Source organism: Rhineura floridana, chromosome 1 (assembly GCF_030035675.1).
Source record: "Rhineura floridana isolate rRhiFlo1 chromosome 1, rRhiFlo1.hap2, whole genome shotgun sequence".
In the NCBI taxonomy this organism is placed as follows: domain Eukaryota; kingdom Metazoa; phylum Chordata; class Lepidosauria; order Squamata; family Rhineuridae; genus Rhineura; species Rhineura floridana.
Window position 1 is genome coordinate 112,720,369 of NC_084480.1, and position 22,635 is coordinate 112,743,003.

A 22,635-nucleotide genomic window follows, 5' to 3' on the forward strand; every position below is an offset into this window, starting at 1 on the left:
TTAATTCCTTCTGTAAACCACTTTGAGATTTTTTTTGTTATAAATAAAATACATAAATAAGTTTTGGAGTCAATGTGACCCTTGAGTCTCTTTCCACGTTTAGGAACAAAGCAATTGACCTTACACCGATTCAGCCAATGTGATACTATCTAGCTCAGTACTTATGACATGGACTAGCATTGGCTCTTTAGGATTCCAGGCACTAGTCTTTTCCAGAAATTGAATTTTGGACCTTTACATGGAACACGTATGCCCTACCACTGAGCTACAACCCTTCTCCTGTTTAGAAAAAGTATCTTTTAAAATTGTTCTTTTTAATTCATTAATGAATGCACAGATCCATCCCATGCATTTCAAGCACATTCAACACACATTTTAACGACACGAATCCCACCACAGATTCATGGGAACTGGAGTTTAAGGTGGTAGGAACTATAACTGTGGCAGGAAAACTACACTTCCCAGGATTCTTTTGGGGAAGCCATGCACTTTAAATGTGAGTTGGATCTGCTTTAAATGTATTATGTGGATCTACTTCATAAACTTTGCTTGCATTTAAATCATTTTAATTAATGTTTTTTTAAATGGAAATGAGCTATAAAGTTTACTGGGTGACCACAGCCTACTCAATATCTCTCAGCCTATCTGCCCCTCAGGATGAAAACAACGGAGGGGAACCATGACCACCCCAAGAAAGAAGGACACACTTAACATGACTGGACTACTATACTGTGCCCTATGTGGGGCTGTCCTTGAGGTTGGTCCAGAAGCTGCAGCTGGTGCAAATTGTGGCGGCAAGACTGCTCACTGGGGCAGGGTATCGCCAGCATGTTACCCCACTGCTGAAAGAATTGCACTGGCTGCCCATTTGCTAACAGGCCAAGTTCAAGGTTCTAGTTTTGGTGTACTATACAGCTCGGGAACAGGATACCTGAAAGACCACCTTACCCCTTATATACCCAGTCAATCACTGCGCTCGCAGGTGAGGGCCTCCTGCAGATACCATCTCATCAGGAGTTTCATTCTGCACAATATAGCAAATGGACTTTTAGTGTAGCGGCACCCACCCTGTGGGATTCCCTCCCCTTAAATATTAGCCAAGCGCCACCTCTGCTATCTTTTTGGTGCCTTTTGAAGACTTTCCTCTTTCAACAACTCTTTTACGTTGAGACCGATCCCAGTCTGCATCTGTGTTAGAATTCATTTTCATATTTTTTAAAAATGTGTTAATCCTTTTTAAAAAAATGTTTTTAAAGCTTTTTTAAAAAATGTTTTTTAATGTTGTTTTGTTTTAATGTGTTTTAAGGTATGTTTTTATGATGTTTTAAAGTGTTTTTAGTGTTTCTGTTTTCCGCCCTGGGCTCCTGCTGGGAGGAAGGGCAGGATATAAAGCAAATGATAAATTAAATAAATAAACATGTAGAGAAGGTAATAATGTACAACCATAGTGTAAAATCAAATACTTTTTGGGACACAGTATGAAGAAAAATTTATATAAGCATGACTGTCAAAGATGTTTATTATTTATACAACAATATTTGTAGTGCAATCCTTTGTTTAAACAGAAGCAAGTCCCAATTTATTCAATGGTGCTTACTCAAACAGGGAAGTGTGCACAGAACTGCAGCCTCAAATGATAAGGAACACTAATCCAACCCAAAATTCAGAATCATGCCACTTAAAGCTGTTTTGCAACTGCTTATCATTTTTAAGGTTATTGGATTTTAAAGAGATTAATTTCTTGTTGTGAGCTGCCTTGGTTTCAAATCGGCAATCCTACCTCATAGGGCTGTTGGGAAGACTCCATGCACACATACACACTGGAGGTATAAAAATACATAGCCGCCATATAGCAGCTCATTGTCAAAACCAGTTGGTCATTGCAGAACATTAAAAAAAAAGTATTAGTTTCCTACATAATAAAAGCAGTGATACCTATGTAAGCCCTGCATAATTGCTTTAAGAAATAGGATTGGAAGGTGAGAGAAAGATTTACAACATAAGCACAATCCTTTGCTATGTTCACTCAAAAGTCCCATTAATTTACAGTACAATCCTAACCATGTCTACTCAAACAAGTAAGTCCTTTTGAATTCAATGGGGTTTACTCCAGGTATGTGGGATTAGCATTGCAGCTTTACTCATAGAAAAGCAAGTATTGGATTAAAGCTTCATATTGGGAAGGTTTTCAAAACACTATTCTCTTCAACAGCACAGAAAAATTTAAACTTTTTTTACTTCTCCACATTCCTGCACATACAGAAATGTTTCAGACCACTTGAAACTATTTCAAATTGTATTTTGTAAATTGTATTATTCTATTGATATATTTTATATTGTATTTTTATATCTGTGTTTTTTGTAAGCTGCCTTGAAGGCCTTTGGCTGGAAGGCGGGGTATAAATATGATTATGATGAAGAAGAAGAAGAAGAAGAAGAAGAAGAAGAAGAGGAAGAAGAAGAAGAAGAAGTAGAAGAAGAAGAAGAAGGCTTGCGGTACTGCTGAAAGCTATTTTTGTTATGTGCCTTCAGGTCGATTATAACTTATAGCAACACTATGAATCAGCAACTTCCAAGAGTATCTGTGATGAACCACCCTGTTCAGATCTTTTAAGTTGAGGTCTGTGGCTTCCCTTATGGAATCAATCCATCTCTTGTTTGGCCTTCCTCTTTTTCTACTCCCTTCTGTTTTTCCCAGCATTATGGTCTTTTCTAATGAATCATGTCTTCTCATCATGTGTCCAAAGTATGATAACCTCAGTTTCATCATTTTAGATTCTAGTGACAGTTCTGGTTTAATTTGTTCTAACACCCAATTATTTGCCAGGAGGCCCAGAAATCCCTTGTCAATCACAACCCTGACTTCACTTATTGGCTATTCACCTGAAAGGATGGGGTTAGGGCAGCCAGCTAAGAGATCATTTAACTGAAGTTGCAGGGGGGCTGACGTTTTGCTGTATATCTAGTGAACCAGACCACCTACAAACTTTTTTTTTAATGAAAGCTGAGAGTCCGGAGATTCAGCTGACTCACCCAGAGACTCAGGGAGGACCCCAAAAATGCAGAGTCTCCAGGTGAAAACCGGACACCTGGCAACCCTATGCTTGCTGTCCAATTTAACCTGGGATTACTTATTGTGTAGGTGTACTGATTGCTGTTGTCAGTTTGGTGTGGGGAGACTGAGTGTAGAACTATTAATATTGTGGTGGCTGTAATGTGTACACTTTGCACAAAGGATGGTGACCAAACCATTTTATTTAGAACAAACTGGAACACACACTAGGCATGAGAAAAGCCACCAGAAATCTTTTTAACTGCCTCAGGGGCTAGGTGTGAAAGATCTGAGCTGCCTTTTAACTAACCTTCTTGCAGACTTGTGGGGTATTTTTTGACCCCAGGTGCACTTTTCATTGTGTAATTTGCATATATGTAGACCTACAGGGATGTCATCATCACAAATGTCAATCTGCATAACATCCCCAAATTTCCGCCAGTTACCACTTATTGTTTTCCTTCTGGGAACAAAAAATGACTGGGTTCCAAAACTACAGCAACAAAAAGCCCTGGGCCAAATATCCACATTTTACTGTGTAACTTACACATAAGTAGCCTACATGGTTGTCCTTCTATGTCATTGTCATAAATTACAACATCCCCAAACTTCAGCCAATTACCACTTACTATTTTCCTTCTGGAAACAGAAACAAACATTAGGAGTCTAAAGATACCCCAATTTACTCAATATTCATGGAAAAGAGGCCAATGTATATTGCTCAGAAAAATTCTACCTCCTCTGCATACGTGTTTTTTGGCTCAACATGCTTTAGTGTCAAGCACACTTGTGATGGCCAAAAAAGGGGGGGATCTCTGGGATAGAAAGTGACTCCATTCTTCCATTGAAAATATCATTGGGATCCAAATATACCCCATAGCCAGCCAATGCGATTTTTTTTTGCCAGTTCTGCATGAAGACTAAGTAGTACTCTGGGGAAAGAGAGAGAAGTGTGGACTTTTGGTGCACACTGTTGAGCCCTGTTTTAGGCCTCTGTTAGAAATCAGGAATAGTTCTGCAAGAAAATAGAAGTTAATCTGTTCACATCTTCCTTGCCTGGAGTATAACAATAGTTCCTTATTTTTTTTGTAAAACCAGGCCTGAAGCTGCTCTAGGCTCAGACTGGATTCTCTTAACATTACAGTGATTACTGTCAGCAGGTGCTAGAACCAGTTGCTTCTGCTTTTTTCCTTGGCATTTTGGTTAAAAAAAAAGTTTCCATGTATCATGTGGCTAACTAACATTGAAGAGCTTATATTTCAGGCTGAAGTTACTGTTGAGGAATCATCTTATTAAATACAAACAGAGATTCCTCATTGCGAGACAGGTGCAAACTAGCCATGGCTAGGGGTAGCCAAGTGGCCATGGCTTATAGCAGAAATGAAATAATAGTCCAGTAGCACTTTACAGGCTAGCGAATGTATTACTGTATATGCTTTCATGGATTACCATGGACCCAGAAAATTTCAACAGCTACAGACCAGTAGCGAACGTTCCATTCCTGGGCAAGATCTTGGAACGAGTGGTTGCTGGCCAGCTCCAGGCGCTGTTGGATGAAACTGATTATCTAGACCCATTTCAATCGGGTTTTAGGCCCGGTTTTGGCACCGGTAGACAGCCTTGGTCGCCCTGTATGATGACCTATGTCGGGAGAGGGACGGAGGGAGTGTAACTCTGTTGATTCTCCTTGATCTCTCAGCGGCTTTTGATACCATCAACCATGGTATCCTTCTGGAGAGGCTCGCGGAGTTGGGAGTTGGTGGTACTGCTTGGCAGTGGTTCCGCTCCTACTTGGCGGGTCGTCTCCAGAAGGTAGTGCTTGGGGAACACTGCTCAACACCGTGGGTTCTCCAATGTGGAGTCCCACAGGGGTCAGTTCTGTCCCCCATGCTTTTCAACATCTACATGAAGCCGTTGGGTGCGGTCATTAGGAGTTTTGGAGTGCGTTGTCATCAGTACGCTGATGACACGCAACTCTACTTCTCCTTTTCATCTTCTTCAGGTGAGGCTGTCAATGTGCTGAACCGTTGCCTAGCCGCGATAATGGACTGGATGAGAGCTAACAAACTGAGGCTCAATCCAGACAAGACTGAGATGCTGTTGGTGCGTGGTTTCTCTGATCAGGTGGCGGATATACACCCTGTCCTGGACAGGGTTACACTCCCCCTAAAGGAGCGGGTTCGTAGTCTGGGAGTCTTTTTAGATCCTTCCCTGTCACTTGAGGCTCAAGTAGCCTCGGTGGCACGGAATGCGTTCTACCAACTTCGGTTGGTAGCCCAACTACATCCCTACCTGAACAGGGAGGACCTCACATCAGTGGTACATGCTCTGGTAACCTCGCGATTGGATTACTGCAATGCGCTCTACGTAGGGCTGCCTCTGAAGACAGTCCGGAAGCTACAGCTTGTGCAAAACGCGGCAGCCAGACTGATAACATGGCCCAAGCAGTCCGAACACATAACACCTGTTCTGGCCCGCTTGCACTGGCTTCCAATATGCTTCCGGGCCAGATTCAAAGTGCTGGTTTTAACCTATAAAGCCTTATACGGCACGGGACCACAATACCTGCTGGAATGCCTCTCCCGATATGAACCTGCCCGTACACTACGTTCTACATCGAAGGCCCTCCTCCGAGTTCCAAGTCATAGAGAAGCTCGGAGGGTGATAACTAGAACTAGGGCCTTCTCAGTGGTGGCCCCCGAACTCTGGAACAGTCTCCCTGATGAGGTTCGCTTGGCGCCGACGTTACTGTCTTTCCGGCGCCAAGTCAAAACCTTCCTCTTTTCTAAGGCATTTTAATCTAACTTAATTTAGTTTTAATATGTGTTGTAATTGCTTTTAGTTTTCTTATTCTTTTACATTGTTGTTGTATTTTACTATGGAATTTTTGTATATTTTTGCACTTTGTTGTACACCGCCCAGAGAGCTATGCTAGTCGGGCGGTATAAAAATCTAATAAATAAATAAAAATAATAAATAAATGATGCATCTGGTGAAGCAGACTCTAGCCCAATACAGCCTATGCTATAATAAATTTGTTAGTCTTGAAGGTGTAAGTATTGCTATTTGTCTCGTTTTGCTAAAACTGCACTATGATCTACTTTACAGGGTAAACTTAAAATGCTATTAGAAATAGTAGGATGGTGCAGAGAATGATTCAGATGAGAACTGATTATATGAAGTATGACAGCATGGACTGAAGCCTGCTTGCACACCCCATCCAGGGAAGTCTGTCCCAACAGATAGCCACACATTGAATTTGCTGAGGACCTAAACACTGTTTGTAGGCCTAAATATCCTGGTTGTGTCCCAGATTCTTTTTTCTTCAGTTTTCAGGTTGGGCCTTTTTTGATCCCAAACCTGTCCACTCCTCCAATTCAAGACTGGAGGCAGGCAAACTAGAGACATTTTTTATTTTGAAGATTCAATATTATTTATCAATATTATTTATTTATCAATATTACATTTATATCCCTTCCTCCTTTCCTTCAAGGAGAGAGCTCAAGGTGGCATTTAAGAGTCTAATTTCCCCCCATTATATCCTTAGAACAACCCTGTGAGGGAGGTTAGGGTGAGTCATAATGACTGGCGAAGGTCACACAGTGAGTTTCATGGCTGAGTGGTGATTTTAACTCATGTTCTAGTCCACTTAATATCCCTCCACCTTATTCCACATTCTGGAAAAAAAATGTAGAAATTAAAAAGCTGGGGAATAATAATATTTTCCCATAGGTCTGGAAATGTGTGGGGTCCCTTGTTAACCATTCTGTGATGTACCTTTAAGACTAACAAATTGAGACTGCAGTCCTGTGCATGCTTATTAGGCAGTAATTCCCATGGAATTCAGTGTGACTTGCTTCTGAGAAAATTTATTGTGGCATGAACCCACATTAGAAATTATGACAGGAATGACCCCTTCTGAACCAAGTAGGACACTTTTTCAGTTTAGTTAGGTGCTGTTTGTAAAACTGCAATGCTTAAGTGTCCACAGTATCTTTTGAAAGGAGGAAGATGGGTAGAAAACCAGAATCTGGCCGTGTCCCATGACCTCTCATTGCTCACGTCCCCGTGACCTCCTAGCAGCCCCACCTTGTCCAGTGGACACCAGCTGCCATGTGTGTATGTGTGTGCACATTTTGTAACTAACTAAACATAACATGAGAAAAAGAAGACCCAGGCCAAACCAAGAAACAAAAGTACAGGCAAAAGCTTTCACGTGCAAAAGCAAGCATAACAAGCAGAGCCACTTTAAAAAAATATTTTTTATCATAAAACACAAAGTCACATGGGTGTAGATGGACACAAGTGACAAATTTTCACCATAACTCTTCAGAATGCACAATGGTAATAACTTGAACATATTTCCCCATTTGCAAAATGTGGTGAAGTGGTTTGTTAAACTCAACCAGAATAGAAATTCTGTATGACATGTTCTGCATGTCATAAACAAGTAGGGTGATAAAATGCACCACTGTCTCACACCCTTCCCGATGAGGAACCAATCTGTTTCTCCATATTCTGTCCTTACAGTCGCCTCTTGTTCAGTGTATAGGTTGTGCATCAGGACAATCAGGTGCTGTGACAACCCCATTTCTTTTAAAGCATTCGATAGTATTTCATGATCTACGCAATCAAAAGGCTTTGTTGTTATCTATAAAGCACAGGGTGATTTCCTTCTGAAATTCCTTGGTCTGTTCCATTATCCAACGTGTGTTTGCGATATGATCTCTGGTGCCTCTTCCTTTTCTAAATCCAGTTTACAGATAAATAAATGACAAGACAGCCCCACCCTCGGGCTTACAATTTAAAAGGAGTAACACAAAAGAAAGTGATGGGGCATGAAGAAGAAAAGAGCTAACTCAGGCATCTGTTCTTATAGCCACAGACTTTTTTGAATGACCACCTAGGATGGAAACAGTTCACAGAGAAAAGGAGCTGGTCTCCTAGCAGAACTGATGGAGTAACCCCCTCTGATGGAGCAGCCTATTTAGCATATTTACACAAACAATGGCAAATATAAAAGGACTCTTATTAAACTCTGTTGGAACACCTTGATGAATGATGTGATAAAACAATTATTTCAAATAAACTTTAAAGGGAAACTCCTCAGCTTTTTAATCTTGTCATAAACCAGAGATATACAATACAATGCAGTGGGAATGAGTACACCTTTATCTTACATTCAACACCCACCCAAAGAGTGGGTTTGTCAGAGGCAGAGACCCCTGCATGTCAAGCTAACACAAACTGCTTTACAGGACACCTGTGCATATTCACACATAACATAACAACAGCTATTGTAGCATTTTAGTCCATGATGATGATTATAATGTAATTTTTTTATTGAACACCCACTAAATGGATGGTTATGAAATGTAAATTGAGCTCACTGTTTGAATCACTGGGTTCATAAGACCATGACAATGTAGTTAACATTCTGAATATATTTTGTGAAGTACAAATATTTCACTTTCTTTCCAGGTAAGTATTTCTAAGGAGGCATTTTTACTGTCAGCACATTTAAACAAATAATGGCAAATATAACAGAGCTCTTTTGTTAAATTCTGCTGAAATACTTGATGAATGATGTGATAAAACAATTTAAGTAAACAAGCATGATCTATGCTAAATAAATAGCTATGCCCGTGAAAATGATTTATTATTATTATTTTAAAAAATCTTACATTATCTGTATAGATATTTTGGCAACATGTTCCACAGTGTACCAGCAGATAACACAGCATATCCAGAAACAACATGAGCACAGTCCAATTCAAATGTGCCATAGAAAACAAAATGTTATTTTTGCCTAGCATTTCTGTGACATAGCAAGTGTTAACCAAGTGTCACCATTTCAAAGAACAAAGCATTTAAAAAAAACCTGTTCCATAAGAAATACTTGTGTTTAACAAGGGACCACATACTTCAAATAATGTTTATATAATGAAAAATGAAGTTTTGCTTCAATTGTTACTGAGAGTTGTGTCTAGAGAAACTGATTACAACATTTATCTATCTACCATATCCATTTAGGAGTCTCTTCAATGGTCCCTATAGAGTAATAAACAGACAGCTCACACGTGGTCTGTCCATAAATTATTCTATCCAACTACAGGATTCTGCTCTGTCATTGACCCAAGAAATCCCTTCTTAAATTTTAAATCCCGATATTTAAATCTTATGTTTCCAACAATTTATCATGACATTCATTTTTTTATGATGGGTACTCCATTCAGATGACCAAGAGGCATCATCGGAGTTCAAGGACACATTCCAGCCAGAAAAGAAAACTCATGGATCGCATGAACTAGGGAGGGGAAGGATGTGGCCTGGGGAGAGGTATGGCTAAGGAGGGATGTGGCCTCATAAGATTTCTGAGAGCCAGATAGAGGGCTAAAGTGCCATTTTGACCTATAAAGGACCCCAATATCTTCTGGAATGCCTCTCCCAATATGAACTTACCAGGACCCTTAGATCTTCCTCTGAGGCCCTTCTCCAGGTTCCCCCTCTGAAGGAGGCTCGGAGGGTGATGACAAGGAAGAGGGCCTTTCCAGTTATGGCTCCCCATGTGTGGAATATGCTCCTCAGTGAGGTCCGTCTGGCACCTTCATTGTCATATTTTCGGTGCCAGGTAAAGATGTACCTTTTCTCCTAGGCATTTGATAGATTGAGATGATATTTTGTTTTAATATGCTGCCAAACCTTCCTGCGGCTGCACGGGAGTGTTATTGCTATTGTTTTGTTGTTTATTGTTATGTTTTTATAGTGTGTTTGTTTTTGTTTCAACATTGTGAAAGTCACTTGGGGATCTTTGGGGATCAAGTGAATAATAAATCTAATAAACAATAACAACAATAATAATTAAAGCCTAGCCCTGAAGTTCCCCATCCCTGAGTTATTTGCAAAATGCCATCAAACAGGTTTGTAGCAATACAATTTTGGTATGTCCAAGCTAAGGCATGCCAGAGCAACCCCCCACCAGCCCTACTTCACACCCTCATTGAGTTTTTGCCTGGCCAGAATGTGTCCTTGAACAATGCCTCTTGCTTGCCTGGATGGAGAGGGTTGTATGAGTGTGGGTAAAAACTAGCCTACCACAGAAAGGTAACATGTACATTTATTGTTCTGCCCACTTTTGCCTCTGGCCCTGCCCACTACTGAAATGTGAGTCCCAAAAGGAAATGTGACCCTCAGACTAAAAACAGTTCCCCAGCCCTGGTTTAAGGAGGCATGATATTCCAAGACGGTGTAGTGGCTAACAGCACAATCTAGTGCATGTGTACTCAAAAGACTCAGTGAATCCAATGATGTTTATTCCCATGGAAATGTATAGTATGGCAGCCTAAGAGACTGAGCTATGAATCCCTGGTTCAAATCATACTGTGCCATGAACTTATTAGGTGCCTTTACTGTTCTCGCAGTCTCACCCCAACCCAGTCTTGGGTCCTTGAACTGAAAAGATGAATATTAAATAACACTAACAAAATAAATAAAATATGGGATAATAATAGCGATCCATCTTACAGTATTGCTGTAAGGATTGCACTATAATGTTGTAAGGATTACACTGCTATGTATTATTATTATATATCAAGCAAACATGGTCAAGTCCATCCTCCCAACTCACTGTTAAAACCCGGTTAAGTCAGAAATTTGCAAAAGTGAAATTCCAAGGAGGATTTGAATCTTTAAGAAGCAAAAGCAGCTCCACACATTACAAGTGACATGGGAAAAACCACTGCTTCCTGCAGCAAATATGTAATGTGTAGATGACATTCACACACACATGTACACATTTCCTGGAACCATGGCCCAATTAGGTTTCCCAGATGCATATATACACATGGACAGATATGCTTGTACACAACTATATGACATCATATTTACATATTTGCTGAAGGAAACACCATTGTAATCTGCATTTTCCACAGGTATCATAACATGTAGATCTCCACCAACTCTGAATCATCTTGTATAAATTTATCCTTACAACTTCCAAAATAATCAATCCTCTCCATTTTCCCCCTTCACCAACAGAGTATCAAAGACTGAACTGCTAGTGTCCATATCTTATTCTTTCCCTCTTGCTGATCCCTGCCAGTGGATCAGGCTCCTCTTAAGCCAACCACTAAAATGATGGAGAAACCAGAAGATACTGTTATACATCTAAAATGGCTGGTTCCTATTACAGCCTTTTATGTCAATCATTAATTAACATTTTGAAGACAAGGAAAACCTTTGTTAAGAAATTCAGCGGCCTTGTCCTTTCAATTAAAGGTGCTAGAGATCACAGTGAACATCTTTGACACCTGGCAAATGACCTCCAGAAAAATTAGGAAAGAAATAAAGAGCAAACTTGACATTCCTGATAGGAGTAAAGCAAAAGACAGTCTGGAATAAATAAAGGGAAACATTCTTTCCCATGCAGGGGGTGGAGGACAGATAATAAAGCTCACTAAAAATATGTATTTGCAAATCAGGTTATCTTATTTATAAACATTTTTAAAGCAGTAATTGATCCATTCAGTCTGCTCTGCTGGTTTTGGATTCCTGTAAAAACATGAAACATTTAACACAGAATGGAAATACATTCATTAGGACAAAACAAATTGTCACAAAGTTGTGACCTTGCTAATAACAGTATTGCCATTCTGTGGCTTTGGGATATTTTCTGATGGGCCAACACAGCTATCTACAATTTGTGTGTTGAAAGTTGAAACAATTAGTAGATGTTGTTCATTAGAGAAATGGACTAAACATTTACAATCTCACATCTGCGTCCATTTAAGGAAAGCACGTAAGATTTCCACTGCAACTTTTTTTTTACTGTTTCATTCATGGACAAAAATGAATTATCTATCCCCAAGTCAAGCTAACATTAAACTCTCCCTAAATGAATGATCAATGTCTCCTGTTTCATTAATCTTGAACATGAACACAGCATAGAAACAAGAGCATAGAAATTGTGGAACTCATGTAATGATCGGCTCCCTCACTGAAGCAGCAGTTGAGAAAAGACTTTCCTAATCAAGGTTTTTGGATGTTACTGAATTTGATTTCTGCTTCTATAGTAGAGCCCTAAACTGATAAAATAATATGAAAGTATCCATCTCTAAAAGGAAAGCCCCCTCTTACACAAAATGAATGCTAACCGGTTAAATGTTTTTGGTGCAAAAAGGGGGGGGGTTGAATCTGAAATGCTCTCTAAAAGCCTTCCTAAACCCAAAGCCAGTATTCTTGTGACAGTTTGCTGCTCTACACTTTCCTGGCCAGCCACTACTTTGATAGTGCCCTCTGTGATGTCATTTTGTAGTGATATCTGATTGGATACATGACATCACTGCTGCTAGGATTAAAGTCTGTTTAGATGGACCAAAAAAAAATTGGGACTGCAAACAGAGTCACTAAGGAGTGCTGCCGCTGCCTGGTCAAATCACTATATCCACATATAATCCTTTCAACATTTAGACTGGCTTTACAGGAAAACAAAACTAATATATATATCCGGTCTGAAACATATAATTTTGTCCAAAAATACCTGCTATAAATTACTCTGGATTTGGACACCGTGAATTTTTGAAATGACTCCTTCTCAAGAAATTATAATAATGTTGTTTTGTAATATTTTATATTTTTACTACAGAATTAAAAATGTCAACTGTCCAGATTTATAAGAGGCACACAATTTGGATAAAAACACAAAAATCTAAATCTCAAAACTACTGTTAAAATTATACATATTAAATCTATACGAAGCTTAACAATGTTCATTCATTTTATCTGGCATCAAAAATTAAGTATTTCAGATAAGAGCTGGTCTAAATATCCGCAACTATGGTTTCTCTTTTTGCTCATGAAGTTAATGGCTTTCTGAACTAGACTGGAATATTAGCTCAGGGTTGCATGTGTCTAGTCTAATTTTTCCCTCTGAGAAATGCTACTGGTTGAGCTGGCATTGAGACAGAAGGCTGTAAATTCCTATCTTCCATCAGTACTGTTGACCTCACAGCAAACCCCACAACTGGCTACAGGCATTCAACATCCATCATTGCTCCTGAAACCTAATCTTTCAGGGAAGGACAGCTGCACTGGACAACAGTTAAGCAGCTTTCTAAGATATACTGCCATTCAAACAATTCTAAATTGAAACCAAGAAACTTCCATTTTAATTTCTGCTTTAATTTCCTATCTGTATTGTTTTCTTTTTTAATATTAATATTTATCTTCTGAAAGGGATAAGGTGACCGTTCTAAACCAAAAAACATGAAACTTGCAATGGAACTTAATTAAGAGTAAGTATGTATTAAACACTGTTTAATACAGCATGTATTAAGCACTGTTAAATGCCTTTAAATCCTATTGATTTCACAGGAATTTCTCTAGGTTTTCCAAATCCATTAACAATGTCTCCAGATTAAGACAGGGGAGTATTTCTGTGGCCCATTTCCAAATATTTATCAAAAACAAAAATAAAGAAGAAATAACAGATACAAGCGTAATTGTTAGAAATAAACAGAGACAAGGCAGTAATCAATCTGCAAAAGAAATATGAATTTTTTTCCACAAGTGTGGGGACAAGTTCCTTGCTGTCTTTGAAATCTTATTGTCATGAAACCTACCCATCAGCTAGCATGAGAACTTAGTAGGTTTGGCCATCTACAAAACACCACTTCTGGAAATTTGAAACATGGTTTCAAGAGTATTAAAAGATACGATCTGGGCATTAACACATTTTCTTGCTCTATTTCATATTACATATATAATATATTATTCATGGTAAAATTTGTACCAATCAACTTTAACTATGTGAGATAAGTGTTTGCTGGGCTGCTGTTTAAAAGATCTGCAGTTTCATTTTCTGCAAAGCAGCATCATTCCCTACCCATCAAAACCCCATTTAAACAATCATTCTCTCTCGCGCGCGCGCGTGCACGTGCGCGTGCGTGTGTGTGTGTGTGTGTGACATTTAGAGTGCTATTATATTCTGCCAGTAAATGAACACATGTAATCTCTCAAGAAGGGATCTCAATAATTTTATGCTAATTTTATGAAATTACTCATATTTTAACAACAGTGACTTTTACCATTATACTAGTCTTGGATAATTATAAATGTTGCTATATATTTATACTATAGCATGCAAGACATAATATAAGAACATCTCAAATATCTTTTTTTCTGAATTCAACATGGGATATTTACATATAAAGACAGTTTTATAAACTACCTGGGGAAGTTGTGGAGTCTTTTCTTAGAAGTTCCAAGGAATATTGAGCAGGCATCTGTTAGGGATACATTTAAGTGTAAAACATCTTGCCTCAGGGCAGGAGTTGGACTGGATGGTCCATGGAAGACTTTTCTAATTCTTTCATTCTGGATATACCATAGATCAATTTATGTGACTGTGTTTTTATACATAATTTTCATATGGGTATGGCTTTATAATTTTCCTTTAAATAGAATTTACAATATCCTGTTTTTAACAAAAAGCATTCATGATGTACATGACTGATTAATAAGATTAATAAGAGATGCCAATGTTCAGTCAAAGCTGAGTGACATTATCTGGGAGACAATAAGATTCTGAAAAATACATCTTCCACTAAATCTGTGCTCTGAGCAGACACAAAACCCCTATGAACGCACTGCAGCTTAAACAACAAGCGAAGCTTGTTGGAAAGGAATTTACAGGCAAAGCACTCTCAAGCAATCTTCTTCTACATCATCAGATTTCCTCAGTAGAAGTGTTGTACAGGAGCTCCCAATGTAGTAGATCACAGAGAAAACAATTCTTTTCCCTTTGCTCCCACTTGGAAAATCACTGATAGCATATGAAGGAATATTTTAAGCACAGATTCTCCTCTAGGTTGTCAGTTGCTATTACACATTCATAAGCAACCTCCTCTAAAACCTATCCCAAATAAATAAAGAGCTAAAAAAAAACCCTCACAAAACATATTAACTTCTGAGTTTGCTTCCAATTGTAAAACATGTTACATTTTGCCACCAGGCGAATTATAAGACCTTAAAGGGGCCTGCTTCAAGACAGTACAATGCATTATCAATTAGTCTCCCAACCCTTAAGAAATAATCATAAAAAACTTAGAAGGTGTTGATACAATAGTAAAGTCTAATAATTAGTCCACTGTCAAGAGAGAATGAGTCCTCAAAGTACTTCTACTGCCAAATATCTTACTGTCCACTTTCTGCATTTGGAAACACTCTAAAATTAAAAAATGTGAAAGTATTTACACAGTATGGACTTAAGTAAATTTATTTTAGAAGGGCTACTTACATTAAAGCAATGTTAGAAACATACCTACACTGTGCCATTGTTTTTAGACATTTTTCAATATTACCTTTTTATAGCCATTATCACTTAACTCGAGACCAAGATTCCTAAGACGATTCCCAAGACAACTCATCATCCATACAATATCACACCTAATAATTTGAAATTGTAATAGTAAAATTATCCATACGTACATACATGCACTCACATACACATAAAGCTACAGTTGTGCTTTTATTATGGCACCCTAAAATCTTCTGGTTTATCTTTAGTAAATCCTTTCAAAAATAGAATGTTATTAGCTTGATAAATCATGTTCAATTTGAAGGGAATTCAATATGCAAATGTTTCAGCTGTTTTTCAGTGCAAATTGTCTGCCTTGTCAATTTGAAAAACTGAAAATCAACAAAGGGACGCTTGACCTTATCGCCTAATGTCTATCAGGAATGCCATGGTTGGTCAATTTTAAATTTATGAAAACAATGTTCAAAAATGTATAGTGCATTTTCAGTCCAGATCCTATAAGTGCTGAATGGACTCCAGGCATAATTTGGGAATATTTGCAGTTACAATAGTAGTTTAAATATGTCATCCACCTGCACCCATCCTTTCTCATCAGCTTATTTTAAAGCCTACATTGGTATTAGGTGAGCAGTGCCATTTCTAATCTAATCTTAAATCTTATAGTTTACCCCCCTCCAACCCCAGGCCCTTTTTAAAATTGCATGATAGTGTTAAATTTGAGACTAATGATGAAATATATCGAGACTTCAATTTGCTGAAGATGATCACTTTTCAAACAGCATCATACCTCAACCAATAAGGTAGCAAGGGGAGCCCCAAAGCCCCACATAAGTTTTCCCAGTGGTAAATGGCACATAATTATTATTCATTCTGACAACATTAGCCTAACCTGTTTGTAATAAATCATAAGAAAGCCTTTATAGTACTAAGTATCAGTACAAAAAATGTTCTTCTTGCAAAAGCATTAGAGTATTCTGTACAATAGCATTTGCTGTGTAAGAGCAGTTTATACAGGCCCCTAGTGGCTTAGTACTCACAGCCCAGACAATGGGGTGATCCCTACTTTTTAGCTTGTGAAGTTCTAGTACCTTACCATTCCAGTGTGTAAACTGCAGGTGGTCTTTAAAAAACAAATTGGAGAATACCTTGTGGTTCTAAATACAAAGTCAGAGCTATTAACAGACTACAGAGAAAATAAAATACATATACACAAACACACGTACACCCCACTATCCTATCACAGCCTGGGCATAACTGATATCCAAGTTATACAGTAACTACAACAGAATGTTTAACTCATGTCACTATTATTCATTAAATAGTAAAATGTTGTGAAAAATGAAAAAGTATTTTTAAAACACAATTGCTTGAAATCAAAAATCTCATAGATGCATATTCCTTTTTAAGGGCCATTCCTGGCAAAGCACACACAAATCACAATGAATGTCTTAAAAACAAAGGACTTCTACTTCTCTGAATCTCCAAGGTTTTGCACAAATCATATATCATTCTGATTTGAAAGTACCTATAAATATATTCTACCAAACCTCTACAAGTATTATTGGAAAGGATATCTAATTAGATGTCTCCCTTCTCTCTGTAAGAGCTACAGAGCCTAGTTCTTAAACATACCTTGTAGGGAACACATCTGATGTTTATAGCAATTTACCAGAGCAGAATTTGACAGCTGAACTTATGGCACTGACCAGACTATCAATTTCACATTTGAAAAATACAACAGCAGTACAGTAGATCTCAGGATAATTAATTTAAGGAAATTTTGATTAAACAAATAATCAGTGCCCCTTTGAAGCAATTACATCTGATTACATTATTTTCAGAGGATCATATCTTTATTTCATTTCTGTTGTTACTCTGTTGTAGTGTTGAAACCTTATTCCCAAATGGAAAAAAAACCTCTGAAAACAACATCTCATGTTGCATTTACATCAGTAACAGAACAAGGTAAATATTCCAAACCTTTTATCAGACAGCGAACAATATATATATATATATATATATATATATATATATACACACACACATATATATGTATATGTATATATATACACACATATATATGTATATGTATATATATATATATTATTTTTTCTAACAAACTTCTATGATCTCTGTGTGTGGGAAGCCCCTTGCTGTTTTTGTTTTTATTTTAAAAAGATGGGTATAGGTATGCAGGTGATGGGGCGAAAGAAAATGGCAAAAAGATGACCATAATTAGTCATCGCTATCACAACAGAACTTTCTACAGTATTTTCCAAGCATAAAATCACAAACACCAACAAAAACCAGTCACACCATGAAAACTCAAACAATGCAAGAACTCATCTCAGCCTCATGCAGATACTGAAGGAATATAAACTCTTGGTATTGCACTCTGCCGGGGTGAACACTTTACATGAACCACATCAAAAATGTACATTTAAGTTTCATTCATGAACAGAGAAAGTTGGTGGTAACTGCACTTCCCAAGGGATTACAAAATATACAAAACCCTGAAAGAATGATGGTGACACTGCACTCTTCCAAAGTAACTTGTAAAGGAACAGAACTAACATCAACAGAACATCTGATATATGAAAAGGTTAAGCATCAAGATTATGACTTTGTGGGGCGACTAATCACTGAATGTAGGGGAGGGCAAAAACAACAAGTGTTTGGAAGCAACTTGGACATTAAAGAAGACTGGATAAAAGGAGTAGCATCTTTTAAGGCGAAAAACACTGATCAAATAAGTTTGCCACAAAAACTTAAAAGCATATTCTTGTAAACCTTGCAACCCTGCTGGCAAAAAATCCTTGTCTTGGCTGCTTTGAAAATATGATTATGATAACATATGGGTTTTCTTGTGGGACTTATGAAGAAGAAAGGGGCACCTTACTTGGGTTTTAGGGGCTGTTCCCCCCCACACACACACACGGGCACGCTCTTCCCCAATCCCAATACACTCTGGATGGTATCTACTCTTGCCTTTGATTTCTGCTCTTATCTTCCCACTGTGATAATGATCACTCAAGACAACAGGCTAACTGAACCGTTAACTGCAGCCCTTCTTTTGGCATTACACGCCTTCCGCTCTCCCCTTTTCTTCCCCGTATACAGTACACACCCATCTTATCCAAAACACCAATCAAGGCACACCAGCCAACCCTTCCTCCCCATCTTCAAATGCCCCTTACTGTCAGCTCTCCTGTCTGGAGATTAGACCCCAGGGCTACAGGGAGGGCGGCGAGGGGGGAAAAGAGAGGGGAGGAGTAGCTGAGAAATGCACATGGCTGTCTCTCATATACACATGCACGCGCGCAGAGGCGCGCGCAAGCAAACACACACACAGATTTCCAGAGCAGGGACTCGAAGAAAAAAATGGGTCAGCAACAGCAAAGAGACTTACCTGGTCATGCTGGCTCCCCTCAGTTCCCTCAGCGGCAGCGGCAGCGGCGGCACCGCCACTGCCACCACCGCCAACCAAGTCCGCCTTCTCGCCCGTCCTACCGCGGGCGCTTCTTCTTCGCCTTGCTGCTGCTGCTTCGTCTTCTCCCACCTCTCGCCGCCGCCGCTGCCGCCGCCACGGCCACCTCTTTTCCCCTCCTGCTGCTGTCGCTCGTCTCTCGGGCGGCCAATTTAATCCAAAGCCGAGCAAGCTGCTCCAGCTTCCCCTCCCCTCTCTCTTACCCCAGGTTACTGCTTGCTGTGGCAGCTCCCGGGGGTCTGTCCTCCTCTCACAGACAGTCCAAAGCGGGAAAGTGGCAGGCGGCGTCTGAGGAGGGGGTCCGAGGGGCCGACGACATCCAGGGATCGAGGACCCCGAGTGAACTCCCTAGCAGCCGGGTGTCCCTGCTTTCTCCTTGTCCTGCTGCTGCTTCTCCGCTCTCTTCTTCCTCCTCCTTCTCCAGCTACTGCTCCCGGGCGCTCGCCCGCTCGCGGCTTCACTCTCCTCCTTTCTCCTCCCTTTTCTCTCTTCTTTCTCCCCCTCCCCTTTTCTTTTGCCCCTCTTAATTTAGTCCATTCTTTAGCTACAAATAGAAAACCAGATTCACTCTCCTCCTCCTCCCCAACACACACACACAAAAAAACCCCCAAAGTGCAATACAAACCCAAAAAGGGCAAGCTGGAGATGGCTCAGAAGTGGACAGGAAGAGATGGGAAAAGAACAGGCAAGAGAACCAAAAAGAAAGAAGCCTGTCGTAGAGGTTTCCTCTGGGAAGAGGCGATGGCTGCGTGCGCTTGCTGAGGGACAAAGTAGTCGAGATGGACCCCTCCGCTTTCTCTTCTGTGGTTTTTTTTAATATGTATTATTCTTAACTCCTCTTATGCTGATCACACGATTTGTGTGGCCCCCAAGCAGTGGGATGAGAGGCTTGTTGCAGAGCCGTCTGTTTAAGCGAGCGGGAAAGGGGAGGAGGGCAGCCTGGGAGACCCACTGAGACTCTCTCCCTCAGCCTGGACCACAGACTGAGAGGACATGAGAACCACGGAAGGCACACGCAAAACGCTGAAGCGCGCCAGGCGGGGGAGGGGGAGAGATTGGCAGGGACGGTGACGTCACTCCCCTCTGTCAGGCTGTACCAGCCCAGAAAGGACCTCCCCCGTCCCCCCCCGCCTCAAACACGCATACACGCTCCGTGTTTTCAAGGCGGCGAGAGGTTCTGCCCGAGTTTTCCCTCAGAGAAACGCACACTTTCAAATAAGCGAGTGAAGCGGCTGGTTGGGTGTATATCTGTTACACTCCGCCTTCTCTCCGCCCTCTCCAGTGAATTAGCAAAAGCCTACTTTCATCGTCATAGCCGCCCGCACCCCCCCCCTCTCTCTCTCTCTGTCGTTTAGGCGTTCCGTTTTCTTCGAGTCAAATGCCATTTTGCAGAGTTGCAAGGCTACAATCCTAACCTGGGGTTTAAGGTGCAAATAGCTTTCTCTCTCGAAAAAGAACGGTCAGGTTGCTTAAAAGAGAGAGGTGACCAAAGGAAGCCAGTTACTTGCCTCACACTGAGAACCACTAAAATATATATCCCAAGTCTGAACTCTTTCTTAGAAATCTCATCTAGCCAGCCAAATGAAACCTCAAGGTGCATTCTTCAAGGAAATTGCTCCCCTTGGTGTCATTATTTACATATGTTGCATATACAGTATCATTTATATTGGATGGAAATGTGGTGCTCTATATAAACAACTGCTTTTGTTATTGGTAATTTAAAGTAAATAACAGTAATTTACTATTAATTACAACTTTCAGGTTTCTATTAAGAAACCATGTGACCCAAGGCTTCTGTATGCATTTTTACAAAAACATCACAATTCACATAAGGGGGGGGGTCACTGCATGAACCACAGATGTAAAAATAGTTTCCCCACCAGGCCTTGCAACCCCTGCACACCATTATAAAATATCTTCAAAAGCAGATGCAATACTAATTCCTCAAGGTCAAAATCAAATGATCCACAAATCTCTTCCAAAAATTAATCCTTGCTGAGTTTCAGCGTGACCCTTTTTGCTTCACTGATGACCCAATTCTACAGACAGCTTGTCCATGGGATGAACCAGTGTTCCACTCATTTTTCTATGTGAATATTTAAAGTATACATAGTAAAACATTATGGCTCATGCCTTCTGTCTACTGTACTAAAGTATGCTTACAGGAGATGCCAAACAAAGCTGTCTTCATTACAGAGATCCACACTAAGTTATTCAAAAGTATTAGCAAGCATGAGCCACATACATTGTAATACACATTCTGTCTCCCTCTTTTATTCTCAGAAAGCTAGCGGCCTAGAACCTTTTACCGCATTCCATTTCTTAGACTAAGGCTGTGAGCACACTAGAACATAAGAACATAAGAACATAAGAAGAGCCTGCTGGATCAGGCCAGTGGCCCATCTAGTCCAGCATCCTGTTCTCACAGTGGCCAACCAGGTGCCTGGGGGAAGCCCGCAAGCAGGACCCGAGTGTCACCTACAGCAAAGCATCTCCATTGGCCGTACCTGGAGGGACAACAAGTTGATCTGCCAATCAGTTGCAAAAGCTGTCTGAAACAATTTTTTAAAAAATACACCCAAGCTGATTGTGACGTCCTTCCCTGGTTCTCCCTGTCAGGTTCCCACCTGCTTGTGGCTACTGCCTTTCACTAGGCACCACCAGGGATACCACCAGTCCGGACCGTCCTTTATATGGTTTCTCACTCCGCTCTAGCACAGATCTCACTAGATCCCCCTGCTAGGCAGCACCACCAGTCACGTCCTATAACCAATACTCCCAGAGACTTTGCCTGAGTCTCTCTCTAGCTGGTTACTTTTGTGACTGCGTGCTTATGCTGTTCCCAACCCCCTTGTATCTTTATAGATAACGCATACAACTCTTGGGTTACTCTGGATACTTGAATTGTTATTATTCCTCCCTTCACCGCTGCCACCATTAGATACTGTTTCTGTTCAGCCTTGGTAATTACCTTGCCCTCCCTTCTGGTATGTATATTCCCCAGCCAAGGATCAGGCCTTTGGTAAACCAAATAAGTATTTATTAAATATCAGAAATAACAAGATTAGTTTTAGAATGTTTCACAAGCGTATGGTTTCATCTATTCCTGTTTTGTACTTGACTTATTATTAATCAGAACTCCAACTCCCTCTTTCTCCACACTCCTGACCTCCACCCTCAAACACCTCTTTCTCCACACTCCCAACATCCACCACCAAACACCTTCTTCTCCACCCTACTAACATCCACCTGGATTCAACTGTCATTCTTCCATTTATACTCCCAGCCATTCAAACGCTCAGCCAATCATCCACCATTCTACTCCTCATGTACTCCCCCCTCCTCTTTCACTCCACTTACCATATGTCTTCTATATAAACAACACTTACCATATTTACACTATAAGCAGGAACATCACACTGATCCTATCAGGTTTTACAGTAAAAAGGGGCAGAGTTTGACTAGAGTAGTGTGCCATTATTTTCAGAAAGAGAGATGGAGACGCATTGGAAATAGCAGAACAGTAAATGTGTCTACCCTCAGTGTATCTAAGGGCATTCAAGCACATTTTGCCCCTCTGCCTGTGTCCAAGGATATACAGGAAGAGGACAGAGAACACAATGGTACTGTGTACATATAGAAGATAATACAGCTTGGGTGCATTTGTAAACAATCCATTCTATTCTCATATTTATTCATTCATATGTATAGGAAGATGTAAAGTGAGAGTGCTGACAGAGTCCTACTTTCACGTGTCTGTTCAAGGTCTTCAAGCATCAC

The 22,635-nt window shown here is 40.0% G+C and overlaps 1 protein-coding gene across 17 annotated transcripts in view; it reads right to left on the bottom strand.

Annotated features, from left to right (window-relative positions):
- PTPRD (protein tyrosine phosphatase receptor type D) overlaps positions 1-22,635 on the bottom strand; it is a 2,140,456-nt gene that overhangs the window by 648,424 nt on the left and 1,469,397 nt on the right. The window contains exon 1 of one of the 17 annotated variants that reach the window (XM_061629671.1): positions 18,778-20,041. The exons of the other annotated variants lie outside the window; for them this stretch is intronic. The gene's annotated coding sequence lies outside the window, so the exon portion shown is untranslated. Of the gene's footprint in view, positions 1-18,777; positions 20,042-22,635 lie in introns of those variants that run through there. 17 annotated transcript variants of the gene reach the window in all.